This window comes from Lissotriton vulgaris, chromosome 9 (genome assembly GCF_964263255.1).
Source record: "Lissotriton vulgaris chromosome 9, aLisVul1.2, whole genome shotgun sequence".
NCBI classification, from domain to species: domain Eukaryota; kingdom Metazoa; phylum Chordata; class Amphibia; order Caudata; family Salamandridae; genus Lissotriton; species Lissotriton vulgaris.
The window spans coordinates 332288695-332303226 of record NC_141697.1 but is presented as its reverse complement, the minus strand read 5'-3'; the positions used below and the strand labels follow the sequence as shown (position 1 = coordinate 332303226).

The following is a 14532-nucleotide window of genomic DNA, read 5'->3' as shown; positions in this document are numbered from 1 at the left end:
TTGCACAGGATGTTGAGCCCAGGCTTAGGCTCGAACCTAGTTCCCCAGTTCCAAATTTGGCAGCTCTGACCCGTGCCACATTTCTTAAACAGTAGCCACCTAGCAACGAGATAGAACTAAAACATGCCCTAAGAAGCTTATTCTGACAGGCCTCTTTTGTAAGGCTATATTTTATCTTTATGGAACACATTTGTAGCTGTAATTTCTGCATTTCACATAGCACACCACGTCAAATGGGTACCGTGTGTGTCTTTGTGAACTCGTACACATTAAACCAACAGACGGTTACAATGTAAGTTAAAGGTACAATTTGCATTACCAAAAGGAACAAAAATATTCACGTTAGTAATGGGTTAAGGAGTTTTTAGGTCTCGTCTGAGACCAAGCATGTGCTGTTCTATCTATCTATCTATCGCCCTCACTCTATCTGTCTATCGCATTCACTCTATCGCCAAAACTCTATCTATTGATTGCCCTCACTCTATCTATCTATCGCCATCACTCTATCTATCTATCTATCTATCTATCTATCTATCTATCTATCTATCTATCTATCTATCGCCCTCAGTCTATCGCCCCTCACTCTATCAATCTAGCTATCGCCCTCACTCTATCTATTGCCCTCCCTCTATCTATCTATCACCCTCACTCTATCTATCTATCACACTCACTCTATCTATCGCATCACCACAGCATCACTCAGCACCACCACAGCATCACTCAGGGGCACCACAACATCACTATGCGCTACCACAGCATCACTGAACGCCACAGCATCACTCGTCACCACAACATCACTCAGCGCCACCACATCATCAATCTGTGCAACCATTCAACAACAACTGGTTTAAATATGTTCTTTCAATGTTTCAAGCTTTATTGCAAATGTCACAAAAAGATGTTAATATTTCACTTCTGTTCTTGGATTTTCGTCACAATAAAATACACTGAACATAATCTTCACAAAAGTTATTTACAAAAGTTTAAGCTATTGCCATTAAAAATTACAACAACTTTTATTTAAGTATTAATTATTTGAAAAAATTAAAAGCCATTGTTATTTGTAATATTAATACATCTAAGTCACGTAAATACAACACATATTGCATTACAAATGCTATAGGTGTCACATTTGCAAACATTATAACTATTGGCATTGTAAATGACAAAGCTATTAATTTCGCTATTTTCAAATCCAACACATAAATAAAAAAATTGTCATTTACGATACCAATAGCTCAAACTTTCCTAATGCGAGACCTATTGCATTGCAAATGCTTGTTGCCTCGTGTAACTTAACGTTTGCTTTTGTAATTTGTTCACTTGTAATGTTCTCCTCATGTATCAGTTCTGTTCCTATTGTTAAGCGCTCTGACACCTTTGGGTAAAGTCTGCGCTATACAAAAACGCATAACATAAAATAAATAATTAAACAAACACAGTAGGAGCACTGGTCATAAGACCCCATCCTATTGCTCTTGGGCTGATCCCAGCCGCCTCCCCAAGCGGCAGAGTGGTCGCCAGCCACTGCCAAGCCCTGTGGGGTGTGTTTTCGTTTTTCTCCAGCAGGCGAAGCTCGTTCTCCGACGTCAAAGTCGTCAGTGTTAGCGCGCATCCTGCTCAATGGAAAAACGCAAAATGCAATGAATTGTGTCATTGTGTAATGTTACTGGTGCTGACGTAAGTAAACAGCTCCAACACGTTCGTTTCGAGTTAGCGCTATGTTTTTAAAAAATAGCTGCAGCGTCAAGATTGCCGGCTCACATGCGGCGGGGGCATATCTTCCGGAGCAGCATTTTTCCGAACCAATAGCAATAGTCACCTAACTGTCATTTGTTGAGCTATCAACCTATGTAGAGCTGTTGTTCTATTACTTCCTGTATCCTTGTGTATTTTAGTTACTATCGTTATTTAAGCACAGAAAATCGGATTTTTGTATGTGTTCTATTGGGAGGTAAGGTGCACCACGTACGAGAACATGGGTGTGTTTTTTTTGCAAACACACGAGTGGCCTTCTGTATGTGTAGAACTTGGGACGGCTTATGTGAAATGTAAATTATCCGTGTTAGGAGTTGTGGGTCCTGTTGCAAAGTATACCAGTCGTATATTACTTTTATCATGCTATATCTCGGACACCACACCTATAAATACACGTAACTTTTAGGAAAATAGATAACTATTGCACATATTGTGTCATAGGCGAATCTGCAGAGTGGTCAAGAGCAATGCTCGTATGTCCGGGTCTCTACACATTGGACATAATCGCTAACCGTGACTTCTGTATTGGGTTGTTTTCTGTGGCATCAGAAATGTTTCCATTGCTACAATATAAGAAACGTGAGGTCAATTAGTGACCTAGTGCAGATACAGAGCGCGCTGCAGATAGTTTAGGTCCCTCTCCAGGTTATGTTGCGCACAAGTGGCTCGTTTCCTACATAAATTCCATGACATAGACACAACTACCTTTTCGGCTTTTCGTAAAGTGTAAAACATACAATATTGAAATGTCACACCTAATCACACTGCAGAACCAAAAATGTCACAGCTAGGCAAAATTAAACCTTGGCCCGATTTTCACCTACTGCATCAACATCACAGGCAACAAGCCATCACCAATCTCCCGGACTGACCACGCCTTCATCAGTTTCAGCACCTCCGTCCCACACTACCATAGAACCACCACCTATGGACATGCCCAGTGTAGCAGGAAAAATAATCAGAGGAAGACGGGACGTATGCACCCGCAGCACACTGACCTAAACATGCCAGTCTCCCAGAAGCCGTCAAGAACGTCAAAAGCTGGATCACCACAAACACCAACAGACAGGGTCTCCTCTGGCACAACAAAATAACCCAACCACAAGCCAGCTGGTACAAAGAGGAACTTTGGCTGCGTAGGTTTACTGCAAACAACTAGTGCGCAGGTGGAGAATAAGCCAAGGCAATACAGACTAAGATACCTACTAATCTGCTCTGAGAAGATACCACCAACAGATATGGAACACCAAGCATCAACGCTGGCACCAGCAGTAAGGAAATCTTATCCATCAGTAAAGAGTTCACTGCAACTGCAGCCACCTCCGACAGCATTACATCCTTCACAGGTGCTCTGAAAAATGTTCTCAGAATTCTTCTGCAACAAGATTCCTTCGATTTCTGATAGCTTCAACCCTCAACTAGACTCTGTTGACCTCTCATCACGACTTCCCATTTCAGCCGACAAACTCAACCTGACCTCGTGGCCAGCCGTCATTACTACTGAGACCTCCTCTATCATAAAGCCCATCCATTTCGGGGCCCTGTCGTACCCCTGCTCCCACCACACCTTTACTAAAGGCATCCTACCTATCAGCGAAGTTAAAACACATCCTCAATGCCTTTATCACCTGTGCCACCTTCACGGGTGCTTAGAAAAAGGCCACTGTCATGCCCCTGCTCACGAAACTCTCCTCTGACCCAGTCTCCAACTACCGACTGATCTCCAACTACAGACTGATCTCCCTTCTAACATGCCTTGCTAAGAACTTAGAAAAACTCATCAATAGATGCTTCACCCACCACTTCAGCAACCACCAGCTCCTCAATGCCAAGCAGTCCAGCATCAGACCCAACCACAGTGCAGAAACACCCCTTATCGCCACCACAGATGACATCTGCATGATCCTGAACACATGGCGGCCTCATTCTGAAATTCATATTAGCATTCAACATGGCCTCCCACCCCATCCTATCAGACTCCTAGACAAGATCGTTCATCAAGGTCCAGCTGTCAGCTGCATCTGCTCCTCCTTAATGACTTAGAAGGTGTCATCTGGCGCTACTCTTTGGAAGCCTGCGAGTGCGTTAAGCTTCGTCCCTCAGCACTACCCTCTTCAATGCATATGTGATTCTTCTGGCCAGTGTTATACATTCCATGCACAAAATATCAACATCCTATCCTATGCCCACATCACGCAACTCATACTCTACCTCTTGGACAAGACTCCCAACACAAGGACCCTGCATGACAGAATTTTCCAGCTGCATTAAGTCCAACTGTCTCAAGCTCAACAGTAACAACAGAATTATTGATTTTCAGCAACAAAAAACTTATCATGGGGCTCTACTTGTTGGATGGTCTACCTTGAACCCACCTCCAGCTCTCACTCCAGAACCTCAGAATCATCATTGACCGCAAACTGGAGATGACCTCACAAGTCTTTTGCGGCAATGCCAAGTACCACGCATCAGGGGTTAGACTAACTCATTTGAATGTTGGTGTCTGCATTACCGTATTAAAATGCTTTAGTCACGCATAGTAGCGGCCCAGGGGACCACCCTTAACAAGGCAACCGACAAGGCTGGCTGCATTTCCCAAAATGCAACGCACATTTGGTTTGCCTGTCCTACTGTGACATGCAGCGCTTTTGCATAGTGTCTGATGCAGATGTGCTCCTTCCTGGCAGGAAGAGGTGAGCACTGCTGTGTCGTGTTTTTGTTTTAAGGCCAATGCTGGGCTTGCGATCAGTCAAGCCCACTGCCCTGCTTTGGCATCTCACAGGCTTTCTGGGAAGACCACATGCTCAGCTATGTGGTGTCAGGTAAAGGAGGAAAATACCAGCATCATTAGCCGAAAGCACTGGCTGCCTGCACCAAAGTCATGAATCTGATGGCTGTTTGCCTTCTGATGTTTTAGATTCAGGAAGACATCCCAGCCGTTACCTTGTAGAGTGGTAGATGCATAAAACAACTTAAGCACTGTTATTTTCACCTGTGTCTTAAGAAGTGACGGGCTCTTCCGTCTCAGCAGCTGATGGAGACCGCCACAGGCATCATTTCAGTGCCAGACGGCCGAGGCAGCCGTAGAAGAATACCATCTTCAGCAGGGCTCAGAGACTAGACTGCTGTGCACCAACACCAGTGTTCTCAGTAAACCCAGTTCAGTCACTGGTAAGAAGTTTAAGTTCCCAAGCAGTGGTGTACGATTTCTAAAGAATCGCTGTATCCAACAGAAAGGTAATCCATGTCAGTGATGCAGCCCATGTTTACACTTCACATGTTTAACTTCAGTTTACAATCTCAAAACTATTTCACGTACACTGAGTTTTGTGAAGGATGTCCCCTCTCGATGTTTTACTGAGTTCAGGTTGACAGTTGGTGTTAATGTTAGGGCATAATTGTGACCTCCAGCCAGGTCAAGTTTCTCACTTTGCTTCCCAGTGGGTTATATTGTTTAACTCACAGGTGTAGCTTGTTTTAGTGATATATTGGTTATTGTGTTATATGTTTAGATACAATAATAGAAAACTCACAGGCATGCAAATACTCATCATTGCTCTGATGTACTCCCAGGGAAGTGTCACTCAAAGTGTCACACATTTTGTTGTAGAATGCCACCCTAAAGTACACTGAAACAGTATCACACATAAGCAATATGAAAACTTGGCAGCTGTGGCTAATTATAATAAAAATGTGCTTTACACTGCGCGCTGTCGTGATCTTCCTGCCCTGTGCTGCACTCAGCAGAGAACTCCATCACACAGCAGTCAGTTTGCTCAGTTTTCCGCTGCTATAGCTAGTTGCAGTATGCTTGTTTTGGGTTGGGCTTGGTGAGGACCACTGTCTTTGGTGCAACTTTAACTTCTGAACTCAGCGCGCCGAGCGTCAGTAAGTCAGCAGAGTGTGTAGTGTACAGCTCCATGACAGGTTGCGGCTGGTGTGATCTCTGGTGCCGCCAGCGGGGCTGGGCAGATAGTAGTTGGCTCACTGGACTGGAGAGGACGACTCTAATGATTTTTTAGGGTTGAACATAAGCTTCTTTATTTTTGCATTTATGCAGCCAGGCTCTGACCGCTATGTGTGCCTCAACTTCACTGTCCTGAGGCTTTCGCAATGCTGTGCTGTCCAGTCCGCGAGTCAGCTGACTGTTGCCCTTCCATTTCTGATGCTTCGCAGAAGTTTTAAGATGTTCTTAGAGTTTCTCGTTGCTCAAATGGGCTTAGTTTCTAATATTTATATGTTTACGTCGTCTTCATTGTTTGATTTTGCGTGCGAGAAAGCATCACTCATAGTAGTTGAAATGTCACTCATTATTAAACTGAAAATATGAAAATGTCACACATAGCAATCTGAAATCTTGACAGCTACACTGTCGTTTAGTTTCCAATAATCAGTTGGATCTGCGCGTTCGCGGAAAACATAAACTTAGGATTGTGCCTTCCATGCACCCCTGCAGGATATGTTGTCCCTTGGACCAGTTAGCTCACAGTGCCACTGTTAACCCCCCTAAACTTAGGCAGGGAGCGTACAGTTCTGGAAACCATTAAACATGACAACCCTGTTACCTCAGAAATCTTGGTGACAGACCCAGAACTTTTCGCTCAGTCACTTGTGCTCTCTTTCGCTCAAAGAAAGATATAAAGAATACACGACTGGAAGTTTTTCAATATTTATTGAACCGTAGTGATTCTTGTATAGAAGATATGTGCTCCAATAATTATTAGAAGGAGACAAAAGTTATAAGGAGTGTCACAACAGTGAATAAAACAAAGAATTCCACCATCTTGTTGAGACGGCTATATATGCAAACATATACAGTATTAGAAAATTCTAGTGTACTCCTATGATGCATAAATGTATGTTCTGACACAAAACCCCCTTCTGTATGATCTGACCCTTTACATGGTGAATAAGAATGTAGTACCTCTTCTTGGTCACAAACTGGACAGCTCTCAGGGAGATGTCAGTCAGCTTCTAGGCGAAAGCTTCAGCATGCAGGGACCCCTCGAAGTTAGCAGAAGTGTCTCCTCTGATTGTATTTGTAAACAAAAACATATATATAGAAAGGGGTATTCTTGCCTCTGGCCATGATTGTGATCATACCGCCTATTGTTTGTGTTCCGCAGATAGCTGCGTCGCCATGTAGGCATAATAATAAACACATTTATAGCACGCACTTTAAGATCTTGCATATAATGCCATGGCAGTATGATAGTGTTTTCACAAAGTTCTTTTGAATCAGCAAGGTCGGTGTTTGTTAGAAACCTAACCCAATCGTTGTAAATGCGACAACATGACCCCGGCAAGGCAACTTTAGGAAATAACTGTGTGCATGTAAATTGGCACTATTTTCTACCAAGCTTAACCCAGGCACATGACAAATCTACTGTGTTACATTAACTTGCTTCCCCATCTTCCCGAAGATGGCTCCCAAGCAACAACAGAAACACTGTCACCCGAACCCTCATAAACAAGCTGGACTGCTGGAATGCCCTTTAAGCTTCAATCACCAAGCAATTCACCAGAAGACTACAAACCATCCAGAACTCGGCAGCTAGTCTTATCCTAAGCCTCCCATGAAGAGCACACGTATGCCGCTGAACTTCCCTGATTCCAGATATACAAGCAGACTCAGTTCAAACTCCTCACTCTCCATTAAAGGCCCCACACAACACAGGCTCGCTTACCTAAATAATCACAACTCCTTCCACCAATTTCCTCACTCTCCATTAAAGGCCCCACACAACACAGGCTCGCTTACCTAAATAATCACAACTCCTTCCACCAATTTCCCCTACACCTACTCTCGCCAAGACTTCTACTTGCACACATGCCATGACTACACAGAAACAGATCCAGAGGCAGGGGGTTCTCCTACATCAATCAATCAATCAATCAATCAATCATACCACTTGTATAGCGCACTACTCACCCGGAAGGGTCTCAAGGCGCTTGGGGGAGGGGGTCCGTTACTGCTCGAACAGCCAGGTCTTGAGTTGTCTCCTGAAGGCAAGATGGTCCTGGGTCAGCCGAAGGTGGGTGGGGAGGGAGTTCCAGGTCTTGGCAGCCAGGTAGGAGAAGGATCTGCCTCCGGCGGTGGCTCTTCGGATGCGTGGCACGGCGGCGAGGCTAGTGGATCGTAGCTGGCGGGTGGGCGTGTAGAATGTCAGGCGGTCGTTGAGGTACTTGGGGCCCAGGTTGTGGAGAGACTTGTGTGCGTGGGTGAGGAGCCTGAACGTGATCCTCTTGTTGACGGGGAGCCAGTGTAGGTTCCTCAGGTGGCCGGAGATGTGGCTGCGTCGGGGGATGTTCAGGATGAGTCGGGCGGCGGCGTTCTGGATGCATTGGAGTCTTTTCTGTAGCTTGGCTGTGGTTCCGGCGTAGAGGGTGTTTCCGTAGTCCAGTCGGCTGGTGACGAGTGCCAGGGTGACCGTCTTCCTGGACTCGGTCGGGATCCATCGGAAGATCTTGCGGAGCATGCGGAGCGTGTTGAAGCATGATGACGAGACGGCGTTGACTTGTCTGGTCATTGAGAGGGAGGAGTCCAGGATGAAGCCCAGGTTGCGTGCGTGGTCCGTTGGTGTGGGTGCGCTGCCTAGGGCGGGGGGCCACCAGGAGTCGTCCCAGGCGGAGGGTGATGGTCCCAGGATGAGGACTTCCTTCTTGTCCGAGTTCAGTTTCAGGCGGCTGTTCTTCATCCACTCGGCGACGTCTTTCATCCCTTCGTGTAGGCTGGTTCTGGCGATGTTGAGGTCTTTGGTGAGGGAGAGGATCATCTGGGTGTCATCGGCGTAGGTGATGATGTTGAGGTTGTGTTGGCGTGCGATGGTTGCAAGAGGTCTCATGTAGACGTTGAAGAGGGTGGGGCTGAGTGATGATCCTTGCGGAACGCCGCAGATGACTTCGGTGGCCTCGGAACTGAACGGGGGGAGGCGGACTCTCTGGGTTCTTCCGGCGAGGAAAGAGATGATCCACTCCAGTGCCTTCTCTTGGTTGCCGATGTTGTTGAGGCGTTGAACTAGGGTGCGGTGGCAGACCGTGTCGAATGCTGCAGAGAGGTCCAGGAGGATGAGTGCCGCTGTATCCACGTTGTCGAGTAGGGCTCGGATGTCGTCGGTGGCTGCGATGAGGGCGGTCTCGGTGCTGTGGTTGGCTCTGAAACCAGACTGCGAGGAGTCGAGGGATTCGTTCGTCTCGAGGAAGGCGGCAAGCTGTCGACGATCTTCTCGATGACTTTGGCAGGAAAAGGGAGGAGCGAGATGAATTGTGTCCTCGTGTAATGTTACTGGTGCTAACGTAAACAGCTCCAACACCTTTGTTTCGAGTTAGCGCTATGTTAAAAAAAAAACAGCTGCAACGTCAAGATTGCCGGCTCACATGCGACTGGGGCATATCTTCCGGAGCAGCATTTTTCCGAACCAATAGCAATAGTCACCTAACTGTCATTTGTTGAGCTATCAACCTATGCAGAGCTGTTGTTCTATTACTTCCTGTATCCTTGTGCATTTTAGTTACTATCGTTATTTAAGCACAGAAAATCGGATTTTTGTATGTGTTCTATTGGGAGGTAAGGTGCACCACGCACGAGAACATGTGTGTTTTTTGTGCAAACACACGAGTGACCTTCGGTATGTGTAGAACTTGGGACGGCTTATGTGAAATGTAAATTATCCGTGTTAGGAGTTGTGGGTCCTGTTGCAAAGTATACCAGTCATATATTACTTTTATCATGCTTTATCTCGGACACTACACCTATGAATACACGTAACTTAAAAAAAAAATAGATAACTATTGCACATATTGTGTCATAAGCGAATCTGCAGAGTGGTCAAGAGCAATGCTCGTATGTCAGGGTCTCTACACATTGGACATAATCGCTAACCGTGACTTCTGTATTGGGTTGTTTTCTGTGGCATCATAAATGTTTCCATTGCTAGAATATAAGAAACGTGAGGTCAATTAGTGACCTAGTGCAGATACAGAGCGCGCTGCAGCTAGTTTAGGACCCTCTCCAGGTTATGTTGCGCAGAAGTGTCTCGTTTCTTACATAAATCCCATGATATAGACACAACTACCTTTGCCGGCTTTTCGTAAAGTGTAAAACATACAATATTGAAATGTCACACATAATCACACTGCAGAACCAGAAATGTCACAGCTAGGCAAAATTAAACCTTGGCCCGATTTTCACCTACTGCAGCAACATCACAGTCAACAAGCCATCACCAATCTCCCGGACTGACCACACCTTCATCAGTTTCAGCACCTCCGTCCCACACTACCATAGAACCACCACCTATGGACATGCCCAGTGTAGATGGAAAAACATCAGAGGAAGACGGGACGTCCGCACCCTCAGCACACTGACCTAAACATGCCAGTCTCCCAGAAGCCGTCAAGAACGTCAAAAGCTGGATCACCACAAACACCAACAGCCAGGGTCTCCTCTGGCACAACAAAATAACCCAACTACAAGCCAGCTGGTACAAAGACGAACTTTGGCTGCGTAGGTTCACTGCAAACAACTAGTGCGCAGGTGGAGAATAAGCCAAGGCAATACAGACTAAGATACCTACTAATCCGCTCTGAGAAGATACCACCAACAGATCTGGAACATCAAGCATCAACGCTGGCACCAGCAGTAAGGACATCTTATCCATCAGTAAAGAGTTCACTGCAACTGCAGCCGCCTCCGACAGCATTACATCCTTCACAGGTGCTCTGAAAAATGTTCTCAGAATTCATCTGCAACAAGATTCCTTCGATTTATGACAGCTTCAACCCTCAACCAGATTCTGTTGACCCCTCATCACGACTTCCCATTTCAGCCGACTAACTCAAACTGACCTCGTGGCCAGCCGTCATTACTACTGAGACCTCCTCTATCATAAAGCCCATCCATTCTGGGGCCCTGTCTTACCCCTGCTCCCACCACACCTTTACTAAAGGCTTCCTACCTATCAGCGAAGTTAAAACACATCCTCAATGCCTTTATCACCTGTGCCACCTTCACGGGTGCTTAGAAAAAGGCCACTGTCATGCCCCTGCTCACGAAACTCTTCTCTGACCCAGTCTCCAACTACAGACTGATCTCCAACTACAGACTGATCTCCCTTCTAACATGCCTTGCCAAGAACTTAGAAAAACTCATCAATAGATACCTCACCCACCACTTGAGCAACCACCAGCTCCACAATGCCAAGCAGTCCAGCATCAGACCCAACCACAATGCAGAAACACCCCTTATCGCCACCTCACATGACATCTGAATGATCCTGAACACATGGTGGCCTCATTCTGAAATTCGCAGTTGCATTCAACATGGCCTCCCACCCCATCCTATCAGACTCCTAGACAAGATCGTTCATCAAGGTCCTGCTGTCAGCTGCATCTGCTCCTCCTTTATGACTTAGAAGGTGTCATCTGGCGCTACTCTTTGGAAGCTTGCGAGTGCGTTAAGCTTCGTCCCTCAGCACTACCCTCTTCAATGCATATGTGATTCTTCTGGCCAGTGTTATACATTCCATGCACAAAATATCAACATCCTATCCTATGCCCACATCACGCAACTCATACTCTACCTCTTGGACAAGACTCCCAACACAAGGACCCTGCATGACAGAATTTTCCAGCTGCATTAAGTCCAACTGTCTCAAGCTCAACAGTGACAACAAAATTGTTGATTTTCAGCAGCAAAAACCTTATCATGGGGCTTAACCTGTTGGATGGTCTACCTTGAACACACCTCCAGCTCTCACTCCAGGAACCTCGGAATCATCATTGACCACAAACTGGAGATGACCTCACAAGTCTTTTGCGGCCATGCCAAGTACCACGCATCAGGGGTGAGACTAACTCATTTTAATGCTGGTGTCTGCATTACCGTATTAAAATGCTTTACTCACGCATAGTAGCAGCCCAGGGGACCACCCTTAACAAGGCAATCGACAAGGCTGGCTGTATGTCCCAAAATGCAACGCACATTTGGTTTGCCCGTCCTACTGTGACATGCAGTGCTTTTGCATAGTGTCTGATGCAGATGTGCTCCTTCCTGGCAGGAAGAGGTGAGCACTGCTGTGTCGTGTTTTTGTTTTAAGGCCAATGCTGGGCTTGCGATCAGTCAAGCCCACTGCCCTGCTTTGGCATCTCACAGGCTTTCTGGGAAGACCACATGCTCAGCTATGTGGTGTCAGGTAAAGGAGGAAAATACCAGCATCATTAGCCGAAAGCACTGGCTGCCTGCAGCAAAGTCATGAATCTGATGGCTGTTTGCCTTCTGATGTTTTAGATTCAGGAAGACATCCCAGCCGTTACCTTGTAGAGTGGTAGATGCATAAAACAACTTAAGCACTGTTATTTTCACCTGTGTCTTAAGAAGTGACGGGCTCTTCCGTCTCAGCAGCTGATGGAGACCGCCACAGGCATCATTTCAGTGCCAGACGGCCGAGGCAGCCGTAGAAGAATACCATCTTCAGCAGGGCTCAGAGACTAGACTGCTGTGCACCAACACCAGTGTTCTCAGTAAACCCAGTTCAGTCACTGGTAAGAAGTTTAAGTTCCCAAGCAGTGCTGTACGATTTCTAAAGAATCGCTGTATCCAACAGAAAGGTAATCCATGCCAGTGATGCAGCCCATGTTTACATTTCACATGTTTAACTTCAGTTTATAATCTCAAAACTATTTCACGTACACTGAGTTTTGTGAACCATGTCTCCGCTGGATGTTTTACTGAGTTCAGGTTGACAGTTGGTGTTAATGTTAGGGCATGATTGTGACCTCCAGCCAGGTCAAGTTTCTCACTTTGCTGCCCAGTGGGTCATAATGTTTAACTCACAGGTGTACCTTGTTTTAGTGATATATTGGTTATTGTGTTATATGTTTAGTTACAATAATAGAAAACTCACAGGCATGCAAATACTCATCATTGCTCTGATGTACTCCCAGGGAAGTGTCACTCAAAGTGTCACGCATTTTGTTGTAGAATGCCACCCTAAAGTACACTGAAACAGTATCACACATAAGCAATATGAAAACTTGGCCGCTGTGGCTAATGCTAATAAAAATGTGCTTTACACTGCGCGCTGTCGTGATCTTCCTGCCCTGTGCTGCACTCAGCAGAGAACTCCATCACACAGCAGTCAGTTTGCTCAGTTTTCCGCTGCTATAGCTAGTTGCAGTATGCTTGTTTTGGGTTGGGCTTGGTGAGGACCACTGTCTTTGGTGCAACTTTAACTTCTGAGTCAGTAAATCAGCAGAGTGTGTAGTGTACAGCTCCATGACAGGTTGCGGCTGGTGTGATCTCTGGTGCCGCCAGCGGGGCTGGGCAAATAGCGGTTGGCTCACCGGACTGGAGAGGACGACTCTAATGATTTTTTAGGGTTGAACATAAGCTTATCTATTTTTGCATTTATGCAGCCAGGCTCTGACCGCTATGTGTGCCTCAACCTCACTCTCCTGAGGCTTTTGCAATGCTGTGCTGTCCAGTCCTCGAGTCACCTGACTGTTGCCCTTCCATTTCTGATGCTTCACAGAAATTTTAAGATGTTCTTAGAGTTTCTCGTTGCTCAAATGGGCTTAGTTTCTGATATTTATATGTTTACGTCGTCTTCATTGTTTGATTTTGCGTGCGAGAAAGCATCACTCATAGTAGTTGAAATGTCACTCATTATTAAACTGAAAATATGAAAATGTCACACATAGCAATCTGAAATCTTGGCTGCTACACTGTCGTTTAGTTTCCAATAATCAGTTGGAACTGCGAGTTCGCAGAAAACATATACATAGGATTGTGCCTTCCATGCACCCCTGCGGGATATGTTGTCCCTTGGACCAGTTAGCTCACAGTGCCACTGTTAACCCCCCTAAACTTAGGCAGGGAGCGTACAGTTCTGGAAACCATTAAACATGACAACCCTGTTACCTCAGAAATCTTGGTGACAGACCCAGAACTTTTCGCTCAGTCACTTGTGCTCTCTTTTGCTCAAAGAAAGATTTAAAGAATACACGACTGGAAGTTTTTCAATATTTATTGAACCGTAGTGATTCTTATATAGAAGATATGTGCTCCAATAATTATTAGAAGGAGACAAAAGTTATAAGGAGTGTCACAACAGTGAATAAAACAAAGAATTCCACCATCTTGTTGAGACGGCTATATATGCATACATATACAGTATTATACGGCGTAGATTGGCCTTCTATCGCCCAGCCCGCTCACTGCGGTCCGAATCTCTTTTCACTGCCGTGGTTCCACGTGTGCGGAAGGCCCGCACTGGGGGCCGTTCCTTCAGCTTCAAGGCGCCCCAGTTGTGGTATTCTCTGCCACTGGCGTTACGCAGTACCCCCAATCTGCTTCAATTCAGGAAGAGCCTGAAGACTTGGCTTTTTAATGTCTAATTGTTTTTCTGGTGGGCCTTTTCTTTCCTTCCTGTATTAGTTTTTTCTTGTTAGGTTTATTACACACTGAGCCGCCTGTGGAAAGCGCCGGGACACTCTTTTAGAGTAGCCGTGCGCTATATAAGCTTATTTTTAACATAACATAACATAACATTCTAGTGTACTCTATGATGCAAACTCTAACCTACGTGTCTAGTGTATGCAGATGCTAAGAGACCACAGGCCCTTGTTCTTCTGGACCTGTCTGCCGCGTTCGACACGGTGGATCATGACATCCTTCTCCACCGTGTCAGACAGGCCGGCATTCAGGGTTCTGCTCTTAGGTGGGTCGAGTCATTCCTTACAGGCAGGTCACAAGCTGTACGTCTAGGTCCCTTC

General features: G+C 45.8%; 1 protein-coding gene across 3 annotated transcripts in view; it reads left to right on the top strand.

Annotated features, from left to right (window-relative positions):
- The first annotated feature begins 1599 nt into the window (after nt 1-1599).
- The window catches only part of DGLUCY (D-glutamate cyclase), a 279618-nt gene continuing 266685 nt past the window's right edge, over nt 1600-14532 (top strand). Inside the window, exon 1 of one of the 3 annotated variants that reach the window (XM_086937659.1) lies at nt 1600-1680. The gene's annotated coding sequence lies outside the window, so the exon portion shown is untranslated. Of the gene's footprint in view, nt 1681-1832; nt 1955-9240; nt 9326-14532 lie in introns of those variants that run through there. The other 2 variants (XM_086937657.1, XM_086937656.1) reach the window with 2 other exon arrangements.